Here is a 23,080-nt window from a genome sequence, read left to right as displayed (position 1 = left end):
ACCAATCGCTGATGTATGTGACCAGTCTGTGATCTTTAAAGTTGAATATGATCACATCACCTTCGATGTCCTTAGGTCTGGTGCCCACCCAGTTACATCGCCTAGCCGAAACGATGTCACCGTTTAGGTGTGTAGGGAGTGATCTGTTTTTCCGCAGCCAGTATATAACCTTGTTTTTTAGATTAGAATGATGTTCTGGGTTACCATCTGGTGGAGGCGGAACACCTGTAAGTACGATAACATAGTTTAGGCACTCTGGCGGTAAGTCAACAATATTTCTTGGTCTTGTTCTTGTTTTAGAATTAAAGGGTGTGTTACCTGGAGGATTTATATTGTTGGGGCGACTATTTTGGGTCCCTGTGTTAAGGTGGGGCATATCATTGCTAGTAGTGTTATTGGCTGAAGCAGATTTGTTATTGGATTTGTTGTTGGGTTTACTATCCAGCACAGGTTTAGGGGTCCCATCTGTGGATGTTATATTTGCTTTAGGGGTACCAGTCAGTAGCTTAGGGTGTTTAGGTTGTTTAATAGACTGGGTTGTGTTACTAAGTCCATCAGGTTTGTGGCAAGGTATACCCTTCTGCCCTTGAAGGATTTGATCAACTTTCTCCCCTAGCCTTCTGATCCTTTCAGTGAGGGGAAGGATCAGAGCCTTTATGAGACAGTTGATATCATTCAATAACCCTGCATAGCTAGGAACAGATATCGATTTAGAAATCATGTGTCCTGTTGGGTCCGCTATCCCTTCCTTTTGGGGAGTAGTGTGCGGGGTATGCGTAGAATTTGTGGAATTCGTAGAAGGAGCGATTCTCCTTTTAAGTGCACCAGAGGAACCATTAGGGCACTTGTTAGTAACCCTAATGGGTGATCTTGAAGACTTTCCATCGGGAATACTAAAAGGATGTTGATCGGACCCGATTGGAGTGAATACGGGAGAAGGTATGTTTTTATCGTAAAGAGGGGCTGGATCATTAAGGGGGGTACATAAGTCTATGGTCTGATTGTCTGGTGTCTGGGAGGGAATAGAGTCAGAAATAGTTATAGTATCCTTCTGATCAGGGTACTTGGTCTGAAAAATGAGGGGGATGTCCTCTGTAGAAAAAGAGTTGTTATTGTGTTCTTTGGATTTAGTTAAGTCTATTGAGAGGCCTGTAGCTACATCCTTGGGCTGGAGGGGTCTTTGTTTTAACATCTCGATAGAGAGACGTCGCCCAGCTCGTTTCTCTGCGAGTGTGAGCTCCCTATCGACTTCATTCTTAATTTTGGCAAAGAATTTATCCAAAGGGCCTAAAATGGAGGACCCTACCGTTCCTGGGACAGAGTTTGCCTCGCAAGTAGACATCTCGTCACGAGAACAGGACAGGAAGCAGGGGTAACAGAGACCTTTATGAAGTATAAGCAATGGCAGGCACTATAGTGGCTAAGATGAATCTATAGCATAGTCAGATATAGCACGGTATGGCAATGCTATAACACGGCAGACAAGATAAAAGAAAGTGGGCCCGGCCCGGCCTCCTTCGGCCCCGGACGGCCACAGACGGTCCCGCCCTTGTCCCGGGCTTCTCCCGGCGCCTTCCGGCGCAGCGGGATCTACGCCACCTTTAAATAGCTCACTGATGGGAGGACTAGCGGGTGGGCGGGGCCGGCAGGGAGAGCAGCCCAGCTGATCCAAAGGGCGCGCAGGGACTCCTGGTCCTTGGAGTCCCTGCTGATGCTCGCAGCCCTGCCAGTTGCCGAGAAAGTGCCCCTGGTAGTCAGTAGAGCAGTAGAGCAGTCAAGCAGTCGCCGGTGTCAGGGGGCGATGCGGGACCCGCGTAGCGGGTCCGGCGAGGTCCTGGATTCCTGGGTTCAAGAAGCGCTGTGTCAGCAAGCAGCGCGGTGTGGGAGGGAATGCGCTCGCTCCCCGGTGCAGCCGACTTTTAGTCCCAGGAGCGGGTGGGCGGGGCCGGCAGGGAGAGCAGCCCAGCTGATCCAAAGGGCGCGCAGGGACTCCTGGTCCTTGGAGTCCCTGCTGATGCTCGCAGCCCTGCCGGTTGCCGAGAAAGTGCCCCTGGTAGTCAGTAAAGCAGTAGAGCAGTCGAGCAGTCGCCGGTGTCAGGGGGTGATGCGGGACCCGCGTAGCGGGTCCGGCGAGGTCCTGGATTCCTGGGTTCAAGAAGCGCTGTGTCAGCAAGCAGCGCAGTGTGGGAGGGAGTGCGCTCGCTCCCCGGTGCAGCCGACTTTTAGTTCCAGGAGCGGGCGGGCGGGGCCGGCAGGGAGAGCAGCCCAGCTGATCCAAAGGGCGCGCAGGGACTCCTGGTCCTTGGAGTCCCTGCTGATGCTCGCAGCCCTGCCGGTTGCCGAGAAAGTGCCCCTGGTAGTCAGTAGAGCAGTAGAGCAGTCGAGCAGTCGCCGGTGTCAGGGGGCGATGCGGGACCCGCATAGCGGGTCCGGCGAGGTGCTGGATTCCTGGGTTCAAGAAGCGCTGTGTCAGCAAGCAGCGCTGTGTGGGAGGGAATGCGCTCGCTCCCCGGTGCAGCCGACTTTTAGTTCCAGGAGCGGGCGGGCGGGGCCGGCAGGGAGAGCAGCCCAGCTGATCCAAAGGGCGCGCAGGGACTCCTGGTCCTTGGAGTCCCTGCTGATGCTCGCAGCCCTGCCGGTTGCCGAGAAAGTGCCCCTGGTAGTCAGTAGAGCAGTAGAGCAGTCGAGCAGTCGCCGGTGTCAGGGGGCGATGCGGGACCCGCGTAGCGGGTCCGGCGAAGTCCTGGATTCCTGGGTTCAAGAAGCGCTGTGTCAGCAAGCAGCGCGGTGTGGGAGGGTCCTATGATTCGGGTCGGGTTTTTCCTCAGGGCAACCTGGGTACCTGATGAGTTAAAGAATGAAAAAACTATTTTAGTGCCTTCTCCTATTTCTTTGCACCTAAAAAGCGCTTTATAGAACATAATGTGTACCTTAATCATAGGACCGGGTTTGGAAACGCGTCGGCATTTCCAAAAGTGATTTATTCAGTATCACCAACGGCGTAAAAAGAGCAATTGACTATTTCTTAAAACAAAATACCCTTGGTGATATTCAGTCCGAAATTCAATTAGTAATAAGGAGACAGGACTGAAATTGAACATTTTTTTTTTTTTTTTTTTATACCTTTATTTACAAATGCACAATACACAGCGTCTGCCTACAACCCCACAGGGCCGGCCGCTATGACAAAAACAGGCTGAGCGAAGAGTGAAATACGAGGCAGCACGTTGCTGGAGCAATCTATCACATCGACATTATCGGCAAGAGCGCAATATCATACAATTAGGATAAGAAAGGTTTAATTTTATGTTTTTGTCGAAAAAAACACAAACAACAAACACATGGTATCATAGTGGCAAGGGTTGCTGGAGGTGGGAGGGGGGGAATGGACGCTGGAGAAATAACGAGGGCATGGGGGGGGGTGGCGCGCACAAGAGAGCAAAGAATGTGGTGAGTAGAGGAAAGAAACGTAAATCACGGAGAGGAGGGGAGAGGGACTTCGTAGTCAAGTGGAGGGGAACAGATGTCTCCACGGTAAGTATTCCAGGGGGCCCAAACTCTGGACCACTTCCCCGGACGCCCCCGGGCCTCATATACCGTCTTCTCTCGGAACATGGACCAGTCCATGTTCTCTTTCCAGGCACTTAACACCGGCGGTCTAGGGGAGCCCCAGAGCTGCGCAATATCCCTCTTCGCAATCATATTGCCTAGTGTGACCCAAAGTGTCTGAGCAGCAGTGCAGTCAGTCGGTTCCCACACATTCAGCAGACAACGACGCGCCTCAGGAAGCAATGGAACCCCCATGACACGACTCATAACGTCATGCACCCTAGACCAGTACGCTACAATCATTGGACATTCCCACAGAACATGAAGAAAGGTACCATCCATCCCACACCCACGCTTGCAGCGTCCGTCAGTAACCAGACCCATTCGCACCAGACGCATTCCAGTGAGATACACGCGATGGAGAATTTTCAGTTGGACAAAGCGAAGTCGTGCTGGAATAGCCACCTCCTTAGGGGAGGACACAGCGGACTGCCAGTCCTCGTCGTCCAATTCGAGTCCGTCAGCAGTCCAGGCAGCCCGTAGCTTCTCAAGCTGGTCAGCTCTGTTGTTAATAAGCTTCTTATAAATCAGGGAGATGGTACTATCTGGGACGTGGCCATCTAGAACTCGATCCTCCAAGGGGGAGGACTGCGGAACGTCCGTACCGGAGGGGAAGACAGAAGACAAGGCATGTCTCACCTGCATATATCGGAAGTGCTCCCTATCATCGAGCCGGTATTCCAGCTTTAATGATTCAAAGGACTTAACCGCGCCACGCGTCCAAAGGTCCCCCACAGTACTTATCCCAATCATGTCCCATTTCTCAAACCCTTTCGTCTTCCACAGGTTGCCCAGTCGTTCCGAGTCATACAGTGGCGTCATCCGTGTCAATCTACCACCCCAGCCTGTGGCCACCGTAGCGTCTCGCCACGCCCGCACTGCACATTTCGTCGGGCCCGTAAGGAGTCGAAAGGGGGCCTTAGAATATAGCGCCCTATTAAAGTTACCACCGGGCAACAGCAGTTTATCTAAAGCAAAGGCAGGGGCGGGCTCCGGCGAGTATGTTGCATGGTTGATGGCGCTCAGGTGCGAGGCCCAGTAGTATTGTCTAATATCCGGCAGCGCAATACCTCCGTCGTACCAGGAGAGCGTGAGCTTAGATAAGGCAATGCGGGCACGGCCGTCCCAGATAAGTTGTCGCTGCAGACTCTCAACTTCATGGAAATAGCGGGCTGGAACGGGGTCGAAGAAATTCTGCAGGGCATAGAGGAAGCGGGGAAGCGACATCATTTTGAAGAGCGCCGCCCGGCCCAGTGGAGATAAGGGCAGATCGCGCCATCGCCGAACATCCTGCTTCAGTCGGCGGAGCGGGGCATACAAGTTCCGCTCATAGCGGACCGAAGAGATCATGGATACATGGACCCCCAGATATTTAAAACCGTCAGTCGCTACCAGGATGGGAAATCTGCGCGGGAGAGGCGGTAGAGTACCAGCTATGGCATAGACACAGGACTTGGTCCAATTAATGACCAATCCCGAATTTTTACCGAAGGACGTGAGGACGTCGAATAGAACATTGAGTGACTTCTGAGGGGAAGTAAGATAAAGGAGGATGTCATCCGCATACAAGGAGACACGGTCCTCGAGGTCAGGGGACCATCGGATCCCTTTGATCGAGGGTTCCCACCGGAGCCACGCGGCAAGAGGTTCGAGCGCCAAAGCGAACAAAAGCGGAGAAAGGGGACATCCTTGACGCGTGCCACGGCCCAAGGGGAAGGGGGCCGAGCACCTTCCATTCACCGCGACCTGAGCTAGCGGCTGTTCATAAAGAAGCTTGACCCATGCGATGAAGTTAGGGCCAAAGCCAAATTTGGCGAGGGCTGCCCATAGATAGGGCCATTCAATGGTGTCAAATGCCATCGTAGCGTCAAGGGAGGCGATAACTGCTGGCTCGGCGAGAATAGAAGCTCTCGCGAGAACACCGTGGAGCCTACGCAAATTAAGAGCAGTGTTCCTGTGAGGGATGAAACCGGATTGATCCGGGTGGATCAGGTCACAAATCACAGCAAGCATCCGATTGGCCAGCACCTTAGCGAGGATTTTGGGTTCCGCATTAAGGAGGGAGATGGGGCGGTACGAGGCACATTGGTCACGAGGTTTGCCATCCTTATGAATGACCACTATGGTAGCGAGGCGCTGCTCAAGGGGGAGGCATCCAGCCTCAACCGCCTCGAGAAACATGTGACGCAGGTGGGCGGCCATCTTGTCGGGACAAAGTTTGTAAAGTTCAATGGGGAGTCCGTTAGGGCCCATTGCCTTACCCGAGCGAAGGGAACGAATTGCGAGGGCAATCTCGTCGACAGTAAAGGGGGCCTCCAGAGCGAGGCAATCCGCTTCAGACACAGTAGACAAGGCTATGTCACGCAGGAGCAGCCTGGAGTCGGCCTCATCTCGATCACTAACAGGCGTATAAACCATACGGAAGTGGTCAACAAAACACTCAACAACCTCACCCGGATCAGAGACATTCACACCAGAATCACGGACAATGGAGGGAACAACACGACTCGCACGCTCAGTCTTATCCAGCCACGCAAGAAGCTTACTAGCCTTGTCACTCACATCATACAGTCGACCAAGTTGATTGGACCGCATCAATTTAGCAGCGTCCGTGACACAGGCCTTATAGTCCGCTTGTTTCAATTCCAATTCATGCAACAGTGCAGGCGTGTCATTCCCACCCAACTCACTTTCGAGCGCAGTGATTTCGGTTTCAAGAGCCACAACAGCCTCCCTCTTGACCCTACGCTCAGTGGCAATGAGTGACAAGGCGGAGCCCCGAATAACCGTCTTGAAGGCCTCCCAGAGAACAGTGGGGGAGGTGACTGAGCCCAGATTATCTGAAAAATAGCAATCTATTGCCTTAATCACATCGGAGCGGAGCCGGGGGTTTTTAAAATGCCAGGGCGGGATCGGGGGAACTCTATTGCCAGGCAGACTACCCACAGAAATCGTAATCAGTAGGGGGGAGTGGTCCGAGATACCCCGGGGAAGATGCCGAATCTCACGAACAGTGGACAAAGTGGAGGCTAACATAAGAAAATAATCGATACGGGAGAGGCTGCCGTGCGCTCCAGAGTGAAAGGTGTATTGTTGGAGAGCGGGATGCAGCGAGCGCCAGACATCCACTAAACCAAAAGTGTCAGCCATTTCACTGAGCCACATCTGGGACTGTGGCAATACTCTGGGGGGTAGTCGGTCGCAGTCGCCGGACATGACAGAATTAAAGTCCCCGCCGAGGACCAACAAGCCATCTGGCAGCCCAAGGAGAGTCCTGCCTAAATCAGCATAAGTGGTAGCCTGCAGTCCCGGGGGGATATAGACAACAACCAACACTACCTGTTTACCCTCCCACCTCCCAGAGACAGCAGCATACCGCCCACGCCCGTCCAGGACAACATCATCAATAGCAAGAACAAGGGAAGACTTCACCATAATACCCACACCCCGGGATCCCGAGGTGAAACCCGCATGTGCAACCAGTCGATAACCCCGGCGGTCTAAGGCCTTGCAGGCATTGCCAATCAAGTGGGTCTCCTGAAGGAAAACAACATCCGGGGCGTGGCGCCTCAAGAATTGCAGTACAATGCCCCGCTTAATCCTGTCGCCCAGACCATTTACGTTCCAAGAAAGAATCCGCATTTCACCCCCCCCCCATTACGACAAAGACATTCCACACCCACCCCCCAGCGGCACCCACTATGAACAGTAATTGCAAGATATGGAATACCATGAAACAGAGAACAGAACAAAGTAAACGAAACACAACCCAGTCCCCAAACACCGACCCCAGAGCCCAAACCCGTTACAACACCCCCCTCCCTGCACCCCTGCTGACTAGAAAGCCACCCCCAACTGCAGTGTGCCTGTCGCCCCATACGTCTACACAAAGAACCCCCTGAGGAGGAAGGGAGAAATCACCCGTTACCGCACCGCCACGGGCAGAGTCATTAGAGAATAAGTCAATATGTACAATACGTTGCATAGTCTCAATCGAAACCTCCAGGGCATCTGTTACTCCTGGGCCGCTGCACCACCTTCCGCACCACCAGGGCCTCCGCTCCCAAAGTCCTCTGCCGGCAACGAGTCCAACCAGTCGGCTGCACGTTCAGGTTGATCAAAGAAATAGGCACGTTCCCGATATTCGATCCGGAGCCGGGCTGGAAACAGCATGGCATATTTCAGACCCCGGTCCCTTAGGCGACGCTTCACTCCGAGGAAACCTGATCTTTGCCGCTGCACTTGAGGAGTGAAGTCAGGGTATATTGAGACAGAGGCATTGTCATACTTTAGGGGACCATGTTTACGGGCGGCCTGGAGGATAGCATCTCTGTCCCGGTAGTGAAAGAGCCTGGCAATGATAGGCCTCGGCGAGTTCCCCGGCTTCACTTGGCCTCCGGGAAAACGATAGGCACGCTCTACGGCAAAGAACTTACTAAGTCCTGCCGGAGCCAGTTGGGCGACTATCAGTTCCTCGACCAAAAGGTCAGTCGCTATCGCACCATCGCCTTCCGGCACTCCGACAAGGCGTATGTTGTTTCGCCTGGCCCTGTTGTCATAGTCCTCCATCCGCCTGAGCAGTATATCGTGCGATGCACGCAGATTGCCAATTTCGGATTGCGCCTCAGCCATGTCGTTCACCAGGCTCGACGTTTTAAGACCCAGTGCCTTCACCCGCTCATTAGTTTTGGCCAGGTCGGCCCGAATCAGAGTCACATCCACCGCCACCGTATCTATTTTGGTCACTACGGCTTCAAACTGTTGGCCCATGTCAGCCTTGAGTCCAGTAATGGCAGCCATAAGGTCTTGGAGCGACACTTCCGACGTAGACGATGTGTCCGTTTGAAGTCCTTCAGCACCCAAGCATACGGCCCCGGGGGAGCCTCTCGGCTGGGTGTAGCGTTCAATCATGTTAGTCTGGATCGTTCCCCCCCGGGACGCAGCCTTCCGACGTCTTTCGGCCTCCGCTTTCGTCGCCATCTCGCAATCAGAGACTGCCGATTAGCAAAGGAAGTGGCAGGCGGGTAGAAAAGTCTCTAAACTCCGATGCGCCACTGAGACAGAGGTGTAGCGGCCTCTTTACCAGTCCAATGGAGGAGCGTGCAGGCTGAGAGGGCAGCAGGCAAGGCAGAGTAGGAGGAGACAGGAACAAAGGGAAGGAAACCGAAAGTGAAAGCAATACACCTCCGGCGGGCCAGATGCCAGGCAGCCGTTGTTGTTCAATTACAGGTCGGCCACAGTGGGCAGCCGAGTCCCCGGTCGCGCCCGTGGGCAGGCCAGAAAGTTGCAAGTTGCAGAAAAGTGGTCCCCAAGGTCCGATTTCGACCGGAAAGGGATCAGTAGCATCAGCGAAGATAGCGCTGCAAAAGCCCGTCAAAATGACCAGGATAGGTGAAGGATAGATAAAGGAGGACGGCGCGGGTCTCGGGAGCTCTCTGCTCACGCGACCATCTTGGATGCCCGCGTAGCTCCTCCCCTGAAATTGAACATTTGATTGTTTCTGGTGTACCATTATGCAACATGAGTAAAATATTGCATATTTGAGATTGAATGTGTTCAGAATTTTGATCAAATTTGAGTTGTTTTTGTCCAAAACGTGTATAATTTTGTAAATATATGTTTGTAATTGTCAATAATGAAATGTGTATAATTCGGTCAGGTTATGTTTAAACCTCACTGTTTGAATCTAAGTTTAACGCAAATGTGAAAATATGTGAAAAGTCACAGGAGCTATCTGAACAATTGGAAGCTCTGAGTTGCTGGTTAAATAAAATAAAAACAGCATTAAACTCGAGACCAGGCACGTTTATATTTTACAAGAAGAATTGCCAGTGGCATTGAGACCTAAGAATATATTGGCACCATTTACATTGTATCTCAATGCAATACTCATCAGTAGACTAACCCGAGTTAATTGGCACTCCCTGCATTGGGGCTCTCTTGTATATCTAAGTCAATGATAATATAGCGGATGCGCTGTGACGTGGATGTTAAATACATTATGTGCAGGATGTGATGATGCTCTGTTCAAATGTTATGTATTTTGTGCTGAATATACATAGAAAATTAATAATTAAAATAAAGTACATGCCCTGCCTTTTAAATACATTGCACGCTGCCCTTTGGGTTATCCAGGGCCTACCTCAGAGGTGACTTATGTATAAAAGGGGAAGGTTTGGGACTGACAAGCAGTTTCTCTTGCCAGGTTGAAATGGCAAGTTAAACTGCACATACTGGCTTTGCAATGGCAGGCCTAAACCATGGTTGGAGGGCTACTTAAGAGGGCGGCACAGTAAGTGCTGCAGGCTCATTAGTAGCATTTACTTTACAGGCCCTGGGCACATGTAGTGCACTTTACTAGGGACTTATAAGTAAATGAAATATGCCAATTGGGGATGAGCCAACATTACCATGTTTAGGGGAGAGAGCACTTTAGCACGGGTTAGCAGTGGTAAAGTGCAGAGAGTCCTAAAGTCAGCAGAAAAGAGGTCAGAAAAGTGGGAGAGGTTGGCATAAAGTTGGAGGGGAGACCACCCCAAGGCTGTCAGGTCTAACATTTGCTTCTATTCGGCTGCCTGACCTAAGAGCGAGAGAGGCAGCTTTCTGATCACAAAATTCTTCCTTATCTCTCAACAAAAACTCCATGAAAACTAAACCTCCCCCTTTCAGCAACCAGTCTCTATCAATTGATCTGCTATTATGTCATTCACATTTTTCTTCCACCCACTGCAGTACATAGGATGGAACTGTTGGTCAGGCTAATTTCACTGTGTGTAACATCAAAGTACTCGCCGTAATGAGCTTTTTGAGACCCAACAATATATTTGCTATAAGTCTTTTTTTTATATTAGTGGCGGCCCAGCTGTCACACAGTTCTCCCACCAGACATGCATCGAGGCATTCAAGGAGTTTTGCATGCATGTTCCAAATCCCTTGTTTTACATTAGGTACAAATCTAAATCTCTGTAGGAGGGTTTAAGCACAAACAAACTTCAGGTAAGGGGTCCAACTTGACAATATCCCAGAAGCACATCACAAGCTAAGAAAGAAAAATGAAATGGTTGTTTCCATGGCAACTAAAAATAAAATCGTAAAATAAAATGTATTAATCCTGCAGGGACGTCCACCATCTCAAATTAACTTTTGTTATATTTTCTCTCTATCAGAATCAACATTGTGATATTTTCAAGAGCGACTCCCAAGACAAGTAGCTGATCTTTGGACACAGTTTCTGAATAGGATAATACTCTGCAAAGATCCACAAAGCGTTGTGCTGTAAGGTAATGAAAGCAAACTAAATAGCAGTCAACTTAGTTTATAAACACTGGTGGGGTTAATGTCTCTCTGTTGATCCTAATAAACGTGGGTGGATTTGAATCAAATGGTACTGACTAGAATGTTCGAAAATATAAAAATGCTTATTTACTGGCTATTTTTTCACGTCATTTGACCTGGATTTAAAGGTTTGCACCTTTAATTAAAAATTAATTGCTAAGATCTTCCTTCATTATCATTCCGTGGCTGTTCTTCTGTGTTCATACTTGAAATGGCTATGGATTCTGCGAGTGCCAGTTGGACTGGAAACATAGGAGCATACAGAGCAGGGATTATTTACAAGCCCATTGCGCCATTAGTGCTTCACTTTTATTGACGCACCGTCAGCGCTATGGGCTTTCCCATATTTACAAGGACATGTAACGTCACACTACGTGGCTTTTCATGGTCTTGTAAATATGTTTCCCTTTCACGCATAACTCTGCATGAAAGGGGCGTTCCATCGGTGTTGCTGTGGGTTTTCGGATGCAACATCCATGGAACTTGAACTATTCTCAGACGCACAATATTTTGTAAACCTGGGAATACATCGGAATCCTCCCCAGGGGAGGCATAAGGAGGCGCAACAAGAAATACTTTAGTTTCTGATAGTTTTTATCTCTTTCTTTGCCTGATGCATGATGCATGCATAGAAAAAAGAAAATGCCTTTAATGATTGTTTATGTGCAGGAAGGTGTCTCATGGTGCACATGGATTACCAACTGCTACGAACCTTTCTCCCTCCTGAGGCGGAAGCCGGGAGGTCTCCCTTCTTTTCTTTGCCACTTTTAGCTGTGTGTGCTTTATTTTTGTGTATCAGTGATTTTAATACTGTGTGCAAATTAGAAGCGCGTCTGATGAACTAGCGTGCTGCTGCTTTCAGCGAGACTTCCTAGTGCTTGTAAGCGCTTCGCCTGCTCCCTTCTTCTTGCCTGGGTTTCAGACCGCCCTCGGCCGAGCATTGACGCCGAGGGCTGGGATCTGTTCGGGGCCGCCATCTTGGGGGTAGGACTCTCCGCCCTCGCGCTCTAGTAGCGCTATAAAAAGCTCTCCCCTCCCTCCGCGCAGCGGACGCGTACTGCGGACGCGCCGGACCTGCGCCGGAGTCGTGCCAGAGTCCTGCCCATCTGCGCCCGTCAGCGTCCCGGAGGCGTACGGCGTGGCAGGTACTTCTGGCCATTATGCTTTCCTACTCCGCTCAGGAGCTCTACTCCCTGCGCGTCGCGGATGCTGCCTGTCACTCAGTTTTTCCTGGCCGTTATAGGGGTAAACATAAATGCCCTGTATGTAAGTGGCATCCCACCAGCAACCGCCTCTTTACCCGTCCTATGAAGGATTGTAGCATTAAACATCTGTGTCTACTCCTTAATACGAGGTCGCTGCATAGACACACTCATGAGATCTTCGATCTCCTTTCTACGACCAGTCCTACCTGTCTGATGCTCACTGAGACCTGGCTCAACGAGTCCTCCCATCCGGATATAATGGCAGCCATTCCCTCTGACTACATCATCCATCGACAAGATAGAGATAAGGGAAGAGGGGGAGGAGTCGCCCTAGTTGTGAAAAAATCTTTCCCGTGCACGGTCACGCACACTAACACCATCGTAGGGGTCGACTCTCTCGCTTTCACCTCTCCCTATCACCCCAGCAAGCGGTGAAGGGTCTTGTTGTCTACAGACCTCCGGGCCCTGTGGGATCGTTCTTTAATGATCTCCAGCAGGTTCTATCGGTTCTTGTTTTAAGATCTGAGCAGTGTATAGTGGCTGGAGATTTTAACTTCCACATGGATGATCACCAAGACCAAGATGCTATTAAGCTGTTGGATATTACATCTACCCTGGGCCTGTCCCCCTATCTCTTTGGCCCGACCCATGATAAAGGTCATACACTTGATCAGGTCTTTTCCACTTCACCTATTATGGCTATTACACTTCTACCGGTCTTATGGTCTGATCATTGTCTCGTTCATTTCGAAATATCTTCCACTGTGAAACCAACGGACAGTGCTACGAGACTACAGGGTAGCAGCCATAGGGCGTTCCATCGGGTGACACCAGATCTGTTAGCTCAGGCTCTGGTGGACCATCCCCTGTCTTACACTGGTGATCTGGAGATTGACCTTGAGAGTCTGCAATCCTGGTTCCTAGCTAGATTAAATGAGCTCGCCCCATTACAGCCACCTAGGTCGGCCACCCAACGGATCTCGGCCCCTTGGTTTACGGAGGAATTGGCCCATTACCGTAGGCAATGTAAAGTCGCAGAACGGGCTTGGAGAGCCCAGTACGACACTGAGGCTAAACAGATCTATAAATCCATGATGAAATCCTATCATGGTTTAATTCTTCAGGGCAAGAAGTGCTATTTTGCCAAAAGAATTGAGGATGCGGCAAACTCCTGCAAGGAGATCTTCTCAATTGTCCGAGAATTTACCACCCCGCGCTCAATCTCAGCTCAGGACGCCCCGGTAGAGACCTGGGCTAACACCATTGCTAATTTTTTCACCACCAAAATTAGGCTAATACAGGATTCTTTTCCTCCGAGACCAATGGATGACCCGCGGACTCCGCCGATCGAGACAACTCTTCTGTCGACCTCTGGCCCAGTCCTGCTAGACTTCCCGCCCCTTACGGTTTCTGCATCCTTAGCTTTGATGAGGAACCTTAAATCGGGCTCACCGCTCGATATTTGCCCAGCAAAATTTCTAGCGAGAATGGCAGATGTTGTCAACCCTATAGCCAATCCCATTCTTAACCTCTCCCTGAGTCAGGGAGTTCTGCCTCCATCCTGGAAACAGGCCATGGTTATTCCTCTCATCAAGAAGCCCAACCTGGATCCAGAAGTGCCATCTAATTACAGGCCAATCTCGCTCCTTCCAGCACTTACCAAAATCTTAGAGAAACACGTTCACAGCGTGTTATCTAACTTCCTGGAGTCAAACGAGCTGCTCCATGAGTCCCAATCGGGCTTTCGATCTAACCTAAGCACCGAGACGGCGCTCTTGGAAGTCTCTGAGATTGTGAAGGAGGTGCTGGACACTGGAGGCAGGGTGATGTTAGTTATGCTAGACCTGTCGGCGGCGTTTGACACCGTCCCCCATGAGGATCTCCTCACAAGGCTACATGACATCGGTCTAGGGGGGACGGTGCTCAACTGGTTTCGTTCCTTCTTAGCCAACCGCCGACAGACGGTCTGGGTCCCACCGGGATCTGCCGAAATGCCGCCATTGGGAGTCGGAGTCCCCCAGGGCTCCGTACTGAGCCCCACTTTATTTAACATCCTCATGACCCCTCTGGCGACATTGGCAGAGTCCTATGGGGCCCGGATCGTCTCTTATGCTGACGACACCCAGCTTCTGTTCACCTGCTGCAAGAGTGAATATTTCGATGGAGAAAGTATCCGTGAGTGCCTTGGGGCTGTTTTTAATTGGTTCCAACTTAACAGCCTCAAGTGCAACTCGGATAAATCCGAGATACTATTCTTCGGATGCCCATCGGAACCGGATTGGCATGGCTGGTGGCCCGTTGACATGTTCCCTCCAGCTCAGTCATCTAAATGTGCTAAGAACCTGGGAGTCAAAATTGACAATGAGCTCTCGCTCAAATCCCAGGTGTCCACTCTTACGGGAACGTGCTTCGGGATCCTCAGGATGCTTCGTAAGTTCTTTCCTCTTCTATCCGAGGAACATCGGAGGATAACTGTCCAGGCACTTATAGGATCCAGATTGGATTATGCAAATGTTCTATATCTGGGTCTGCCTGAATATCTCTTACAGCGCATGCAGGTGACCCAGAACGCTGCAGCTCGAGCGATTTTTGGCCTGCATCGCCGTACTAGTGCCACAAACCTACTTCTATCCCTCCATTGGCTTCCTGTACGGAAGAGGATAATGTTTAAGGCCATGACCTTAGCCCATACAGCCCTGCATGCCAATGGTGCAAAATACCTCCAGAAGAGGCTGGACTTTTACCGGCCTACACGATCCCTAAGATCGGAGTCATTGGCCTTGGCAGTGGTGCCACGCATAAAAAGGGTTCGACTGGGCGGCCGGTCCTTTAGATTCCTTGCCCCCCAGCTATGGAACTCCCTACCGCTGTCCTTGCGGGCCACATCGAATCTGCTTGCCTTTAGTAAAGGTTTAAAAACTTGGCTGTTTTCTGGTTAGTGCGTCTCTCCTTTTTTTTGGTTTCTGCCTTTCTTTTACTGTTATGTTTTCCAGTTCTTTCTCAAAGGTCTGGAGCACAAAGCGCCGGGCACTCCTTTGGAGTAGCCGTTGCGCTATAAAAGTCCCATATAACATAACATAACATAACATAACATAACACAATAACAATCATCCCCTCAGCACAGGCCTGCTGTGCGTCAAAATATTATGAATCAGGCCCTGAATATAAAGCAACAACATTAGCTTAGAGAGAGGCTTTTCGCACTTCTGGTATAATTCCATTTTCCCATGAGAGCAGTAAAGAATGCGGGGAAACTGTGCATGTTATTAGTTTGACCCTCTAAAATGAGATTATTGTTGTTGGTGTATGAAAGTCAATAAAAACATTTATGTTACTTGCCATTCGAAAGCCCTACTTGATTGGTTTAGAGGGCTTGCTTTGTTATAAGGTCCATGGTGTGGCAATACCACCTGGGAGCTCATTACCAAATGCCCTCACAGCTCTAGACACTTTCCCCAACAGCAGGGTTTTAACAAAAGTTGTATCACCATAAAAGAAAACCTTAAAGCATCTACAACCAGCAATAGCCTCAAATCTTACAAGAAACCAATAAGGACCCCATGCAAACACACCCTATTTAAAACGTTGAATGCTTAGCAGAAAGATTCTTCAAAACATTAAAAAAACATTCGTCGAGAAGCATGTCCATAAGGTCCTCTCTGCCTTTCTTGAGTCACATAGCCTGCTGCATGCCACCCAGTCTGGCTTCCGTACCAACTTTAGCACCGAAACGGCGCTTCTCGAAGTCAGTGAGGCTATCAAGGATGTGCTGGATTCAGGGGGTAGGGCCATGTTGGTCATGCTTGATCAGTCGGCGGCCTTCGACACCGTCCCTCATGAAGGTCTTCTCCGCAGACTGTATGAGATAGGTCTGCGTGGGACGGTGTTGAGGTGGTTTCAATCTTACCTGGCTGGTCGCCGGCAGGTGGTCTGGGCCCCCCCTTACTCAGCCGAAGTGCGCCGCTGGAGGTTGGAGTACCGCAGGGCTCCGTGCTGAGCCCGACACTCTTTAATATCTTTCTGACCCCTTTGGCGGTGCTGGCTGAGTCCTTTGGGGCCCAGATAATATCATACGCCGACGACACTCAGCTCCTTTTCACGTGCGCAAAGGGGGCTGAGTTCGATGGAGAGAGTATCCGTGGCTGCCTGGGAGCTGTATTTGAATCATTTCAGGGTAATAGTCTTGAGTGTAACCCTGGAAAATCTGAGGTGCTCTTTTTTGGGTGCCAATCTGACCCGAGTTGGCAGGAATGGTGGCCGCATGACATGTTTCCACCAGCATCTTCCTCCACCGTGGCGAAAAACCTGGGGGTCAAAATTGATAACGGCCTGACGATGAAAGCCCAAGTTCTTGGCCTTGTGGGCGTCTGCTTTGGCTTGCTTAGGATGCTTCGGAGGTTTCTCCCTCTGCTCTCATTTGACCATCGCAAGATTACCGTCCATGCCCTCATTGGCTCGAGGCTGGACTACTCCAATGTTCTCTACCTGGGTTTGCCCGACTACCTGCTGCAGCGTCTTCAGGTAGTCCAGAACTCGGCGGCCCGCGCCATTTATGGTCTTCCCCGCCGTGCCAGTGCCTCTGACCTTTTATCCACCTTGCACTGGCTCCCTGTCAGAAAGCGAATTGCCTTTAAGGCCCTTACTTTGGCCCACAAGGCGCTCTATTCTACTGGAGCGACCTATATCCAGAAAAGGCTAGCCTTTTATAAACCTACCAGGGCTCTGAGATCAGAAACTCTCTCTCTTGCGGTGGTGCCAGTGGTGAAGAAGGCCCGGACTGGTGGACGCTCCTTCAAACGTCTTGCGCCTCAGCTCTGGAACACTCTCCCCTTATCACTCCGCAGCACAGCCAATTTGCTTGCTTTTAGAAAGGGACTTTAAACCTGGTTGTTTTGTCTCTAGTCTTCTGTTTTCTTTTTCCACTGGTCCTATTTCCTGTTGTGTTATGTGTTAGTTGCTGACCTGTTGGTCTGAAAGCGCCGGGACACTCCTTCGGAGTAGCTGAGCGCTATACAAAACCCCCCCATAACATAACATAACATATATATATATAGTTTTCTTGTGTTTTATGGTGGTGGTTATACTGTTGACTTGTTTATTTTTCATGTCTGGAGCTGAAGGATTGTTGTGAATCAGCATTCGGTGCTGAAGTTTTTTTTTGTTACAGAATATTTTAATGGTTCTATTATTGGAAATAGATACACTTGCAGTTTAAACTATTGGTAATTCGTGAACCCAGAAATTGTTCTGTTTACAGCGACACTCAGGCCTGCTTCTTTGGTCCTCTCCCCAGTTGCATTGGCTGTAGTACTGGTCTTCTGCTTTTCTCTTTCCCTTTCTTCGGGCAGCAGTGACTGTCTTCTGTCAACTTTACTCCAGTGCCACTGTCAGCAAAGCCTGGGCTCTTGGCTCCTATGGCTGGTGCTCCTGTCTCTTCCAATGACAGCAGGGCCTCATCCTTCTACTCTTCTCTCCTCTTCCAATGGCAGCAGGGCCTCATCTTTGTACTCTACTCTCCTCTTGCAATGACAGCAGACTCCGCACTCCGTGCCCCTTGCGCCTCTTCCAATGGCAGCAGGGCTTCATCTTTGGACTCTTCTCTCCTCTTCCAATGACAGCAGACTCCGCACTCCGTGCCCCTTGCGCCTCTTCCAATGGCAGCAGGGCTTCATCCTTGGACTCTTCTCTCCTCTTCCAATGGCAGCAGACTCCGCACTCCGTGCCCCTTGCGCCTCTTCCAATGGCAGCAGGGCTTCATCTTTGGACTCTTCTCTCCTCTTCCAATGGCAGCAGACTCTGCACACCGTGCCCCTTCGCCTCTACCAATGAAAACAGACACTACACCTTATGTTCCTTTGATCTCGTCCAATGACTGCAGTGCCTGGCCTTTTTATGCTTCTCTTCTCTGTGAATAACAACAGAGCCCGGCTTCTCTCCTCCTCCTCTTTCCTCTAGCCCTCACTGCAGAGCCTCTCTTCCCCTCTTTTGCAACGCACTGATGGCTTCTCTGCTCTGATTTCTTCTTGCACCTGGTTCCTCAGCTGATTTATTAGTACTCTCATTTGCTTCTTATTCCATGGCTTGCCTTATCCACCTTGTTTGTCCCTCCCTTTTACCAAAGTTTCTTTACTTGTGTCATTCCACTGCTCACTTTTAGGGAACTCTTTTTTTTCTTCTTTCTGCTTTAGCACTCCATGAGAATGTATGTATTTTCCAGCTGTCTTATTTGTGTGTTTCTCTCACCTTGCCTGTGCTGTCTTTCAGCTGTGTGCTTCTCTCCACCAGTGCTCCATGTTGATCTCCCTCGCTCATGTCCTCCTGTCCCCCACACTCTGGGGCAGATCTGGGGCACATCTACAAGAAAGTGCTGCAGCGCGGCACCGCAAGCCCTTTGGCATGCGCCACGCTGAGGCACTTTCAGAGCACAGGAATGCGACATATCTACAATATGTTGCATTCCTGTGCTCTCCCCTCCGCTGGTGCAGAAACAGCAGCCATGCGCCGGCGCAGGCACCCTTGCACCATGGTGCAAGGATGCCCGCGCCATGGGGAGATTGGTTTTGTGAAGGAAGGGGCACCTTCCTGCACAAAAGCAATCACTGCAGGCATGTTCCTCTTTCAATGCGTGCTGTAGAATGCAGCACACATTGAAAGAAGAAGAAATGAGGAGAAATGAAAACATTTCTCCTTGTTTCGCTTGGCTATGCCACCCCTAGGGTGGCGTAGCAAACTGACACATTTTCAGGTTTACGATTTCTCTTGTCAATCTGGAAATGAATCAGTGGACATGGGTGTTGCGTGGAAACACCCACAGCAACACCCCTCTCCTGCCCCTAGCACGCAAAGTGTTGTGTGTACAGGGGCGATATTTACAAGCACAGGTTGAGTCACGCATTGGGACTTTACCTGTGCCTGTAAATATTCCTTAGCAGGCTGCGCCACCGGTACGTCAGGCAACATGATGCACCGGCGGCGCACAGGGCTTGCAAATATGCCCCTCTGTGTTTCTCTCACCTGTGTTCCCCCCCCCCATGTTGTTCTCTTCCTTGTGTGCAGCTCCTCAACTTCCATGTTGCTTCCTTCTTCTTGTACTTTTTTCTTACTACTCCCTCGCTTTCCCGACCTGCTCCTCCGTTTCTCTCTCCTCCCCATGCCCATCCTATTTTTTTTTATTATATATATTTTCTTTGATTGCCAGATGAAAATTGCTGTCAGACCTTCATCTTTATAAATAAGAGTGTTTTCACGCCTTTTCATTTTCATAACTTTGGTTGCTGCTCTGTGTTGCACTAAAAATTAGTTAATCTGCCCCTTGGTCTGAAAAAAACTCAGGGGCTTATTTACAAGCCCCTTGCGCCACTGGTGCGCCAATTTTCCCACCTAAAAAGTGACGTAATTGTACATCAGGCAGGCACATACATACCCAACATCTCGCATTCATATTCAGGATACATTGTTTTGGAGAAGATTTCTTTCATGTGGTTTAGTCAATAGGCACAGTTTGTACTTTTCCAACATAACTTTTAACATTCCATGTCTTAGATCAATCCTTATGTGCTATGGTGTCAAGAGATTCTGGTTCCACAAGATGGTTTTGCTTTTACTTGCACACTAATCATATTTTAAAGGTCATGTTGTCCAAAAGAACAACGTGAAAGTGCACTTTTGATTTGTTAGCTATAAGAATAAATAAGGCGCGGCTTACAATTGCCTGCATTTGAGCTGTGACCTGTGTGTGAAGGGAATGCCAGCGAGAGTTTGCTATTGTGCGTCGTACATTTTAGGTTCCTCCCTTGAAGACAGCAGGTGAGTCACCGAGGACCACGTGTGGCTCAGCTTGTCTTACAACATTCCACCGAGGAAGCATGTCACAGGGGCTAGAAGCATTTAAAGGGACATCTGAGGAGCTCCGCGTGCAACATTGATTGTCACTCATGTGTCTTTACTATGCTATGCTAAGGAAGCTTTATTACATGCTCTTTAAGGCATGTATACCCTTGGCGCTAGAAAGGAGGCTCGGGTTCTTTATTGTACTTTGAAGTTAAACTGGTTGCAGTTTTCTGCCTGAACGGAATTTGAGGAAATGTTGTGCAACTCAGATTGTAAAGAGTTCCACAGTGCAGGGGGCAGGGCCGGACTGGCCGTAGTGGGCACCGGGCAATCCCCTGGTGCGCCGCAAGGTTGGGGGGCCAGTTTGGGGCCCCTGGGGGCCGTTTTTGCAGCATAGCTGCAAAATCGGCCCTGTAACAATATCGGCCGAAAACCGGCCCTGCTAAAGAGCTCGGCGGCACCCCCCTCCCCAGGGGGGCAGGGTGCCGGCCGAGCACTTTGCCAGGGCCGGTTTTGGTTCCCAGTCCAGCCCTGGCAGGGGGTTAAACTAAAAGAGCGCACCCATGTATTTCTTTAAGGGGCCATCCAGTGCAGAGAAAAACAAGCATTTGCCATATAATAGGTGTCGCATTTGCGAGAGTCTGAGCTATTGTCATTGTAAAAGACAATGCCTTTTATTTATGCGTTTTAAAAACCTGCAAGCGGTGCGTAAACATGCACGTTACTTCTGTCCTTTTCCCTCTGCGACCGCGCATATGGGCTCCCGTGCACCCACGCAGGCACCTTTGCACCATGGTGCAAGAGTGCCTGCATTGCGGGGAGGATTATTTTTGCGCAGGAAGGCAAACCTTCCTGCACAAAAGCAATCACAAGGGGCTTTTTCCTATTTCTAAGTGTGCTATAGAATGCCGCACATATCGAAAGAGGAATAAAAACGAGGAGAAATAAAGATATTTCTTCCCATGTGTGCCTCCCGTACGCCTGGCCTGGGGAGGCGTAAGTTTTTGGCGCTGCCTCAGACTTACAGTTTCTCGTAAATCAGACGAGTGTCAAAAAGCCATGGATATTGCTGGGAATGCCCCCAGCAACACCCACGAAATGCGCCTTTCACGCAGGTTTCTGCGTGAAAGGGGTACATATTTATAAGGTCAGGAAAAGCCAGGTAACATGGCTTTACGTGGCCTTATAAATATGCCAGTTTCACATTGCTCCACCGGAACGTCAAAAAAGCCACGTTCCTACAGTGACGTTCCGGCTGCGCAAAAGAGCTGGTAGGCCTTTAAATACTATAAATGGGCAACATCTTTTGGCTTACTCAGTGCTAATGTGGGAGAATGGTAAATATGTGTAAAAGATTTATTAGCCGATATTTAACGTGCAACTTCAGAGTGCATAGTGTTACTTGTTTACTAATTCGTTGTCTCTGGACAATGCACAACCTGTGAGGGAGAGATTTTTTAAATTTCAATGGAAGGCATCAGCTAGAAAAATCCTGCGTCCCCTCTTTCCTCAGGTCAATGAGCCCAACAATCGACATGCAAACAAGGAGTGGGCTGAATTGTATTTATTACTGAGGCAAGAGTTTGTGAAGATGGGTGTGCACGGTCTGTCCTTAGGAAATTGTAGCCTTTCGGAGACAAAATGCCGCGCAGACCTGCATCTAGCAGGGAACAGACTTGCCTGCCTTCCCCCCAGCCATCTCTGACAAATGTCTATTACCAGGACAAAGCGCCCACAGGAGGCAGTGGGGTAACAAAATATGAAGGGCCCCCTGCAAGATATGCTGAAGAGGACCCTCACATTCACATCAGTAGGGGCTGAGGGTACCCCCTCCAGTATGGGTAAGCCTGCCCCCTGCACCATGGGATGTGCGGGCGCCTTTGTTATGCCCCTGATGGGAGGGCAATCAGGAGCCCCAGCGTATAACCCAAACAGGGCGGCTCCCTCCCGCTGAGGCCAGAGCAGGCTTATAAGGGGTTAATTAGAAGGGTAATAAACTAACAAGGCATGATTTCGGTTTTCATGTTCAATGAGGAATTAATTAGAGAGGCTTATATCCAACGGGACAATCCAATGCCTACAGAGTTAGATTATTGAATGCTAAAATCTCTGTTTATTTACCGAATTTCTCCCCCCTTGGGTTGTTTTATGCTGCCTTGCATAGTGGACCACCAAACCACTACCACGCCAGAATACCTCATAGGAGCGCACCACAGGAAAACCGAGAGATTCAGGGTATCAGTAACAAGGCAAGCAACTTGCAAAAATGGAAACTGTATTTGCTAGTGACTTGGTGGATTCAGGATAAACCGGGCAAAGTATTTCCAAGTGTCGGCTTAAATGGAGACCCGATGAGAGTCCAGGGTTTAGCACTGGAAGTCAACACTTAGAAGACAAGATCCAGCAGAGAACGAGAGGCACAACATGCACTCATCGGTTGCACTCTCAGGTCAGCACTGCACATAGGGACTGTGTGCACGTAGCTGCTCGTACCTGCGGCAATACGCCATGGCAGTGAACGTCTTCGAAAAAGTGGCACATGCATCCACCATTAGCCATTTCAGCTACAATTTTTAAATGACATACGCAAAAGCCAATCCAAAGCATAGGAGAAGTCAGACCCCACAAAGTACAGACAACAGATCCCCTAACAGTGAAAGCCCTGTTTATAGGCAAGAGCAAAAAACATTGAATTTGTCCTCCAACTAGTTGTGCCTTAGACCTGTCAGCCTACATTTTTTTCCATCATATAAAAGGAGGAGAAGGTTCCTTGAAAGGGCACGGTCTGTAAAGGGGGTGTGGCTTTGACCCCACCACAGCCCTTCCAGGCATCGAGCGTGCTGGACCAATAAAAGGGGCAGGGTCTGAGCCTTGCACGGTTTGAGCAGATCCTCCTGCCTGTCTGCAAAACCACTACCAAAAGCTTTTGGGTTGGGCAGCAGTGTGCCCTGGAGGTATCAACATCTTTGCAGGACATCAGCTGTGCAAAGTCTCAACCCACAAACTGAAACCCACTCTGTGAAGGTGTTTCCAGCTCACCTTGGGTTCACCATGTGATATCAGATCTTCAACAGGAGACTGTGTGAAGAAGCCCATATCAT

General features: G+C 49.9%; 1 protein-coding gene across 1 annotated transcript in view; it reads left to right on the top strand.

The window, feature by feature from the left end:
• LOC147708711 (neuroblast differentiation-associated protein AHNAK-like) overlaps positions 1-23,080 on the top strand; it is a 218,652-nt gene that overhangs the window by 128,946 nt on the left and 66,626 nt on the right. Inside the window, exon 3 of the mRNA XM_086927365.1 lies at positions 10,776-10,889. The gene's annotated coding sequence lies outside the window, so the exon portion shown is untranslated. The remainder of the gene's footprint in view (positions 1-10,775; positions 10,890-23,080) is intronic.

The sequence above is a fragment of the Lissotriton vulgaris genome, chromosome 6 (genome assembly GCF_964263255.1).
Source record: "Lissotriton vulgaris chromosome 6, aLisVul1.2, whole genome shotgun sequence".
Classification (NCBI taxonomy): Eukaryota; Metazoa; Chordata; class Amphibia; order Caudata; family Salamandridae; genus Lissotriton; species Lissotriton vulgaris.
Note: the sequence above shows the minus strand (reverse complement) of the source record. Positions and strands in the feature narration are given on the sequence as shown.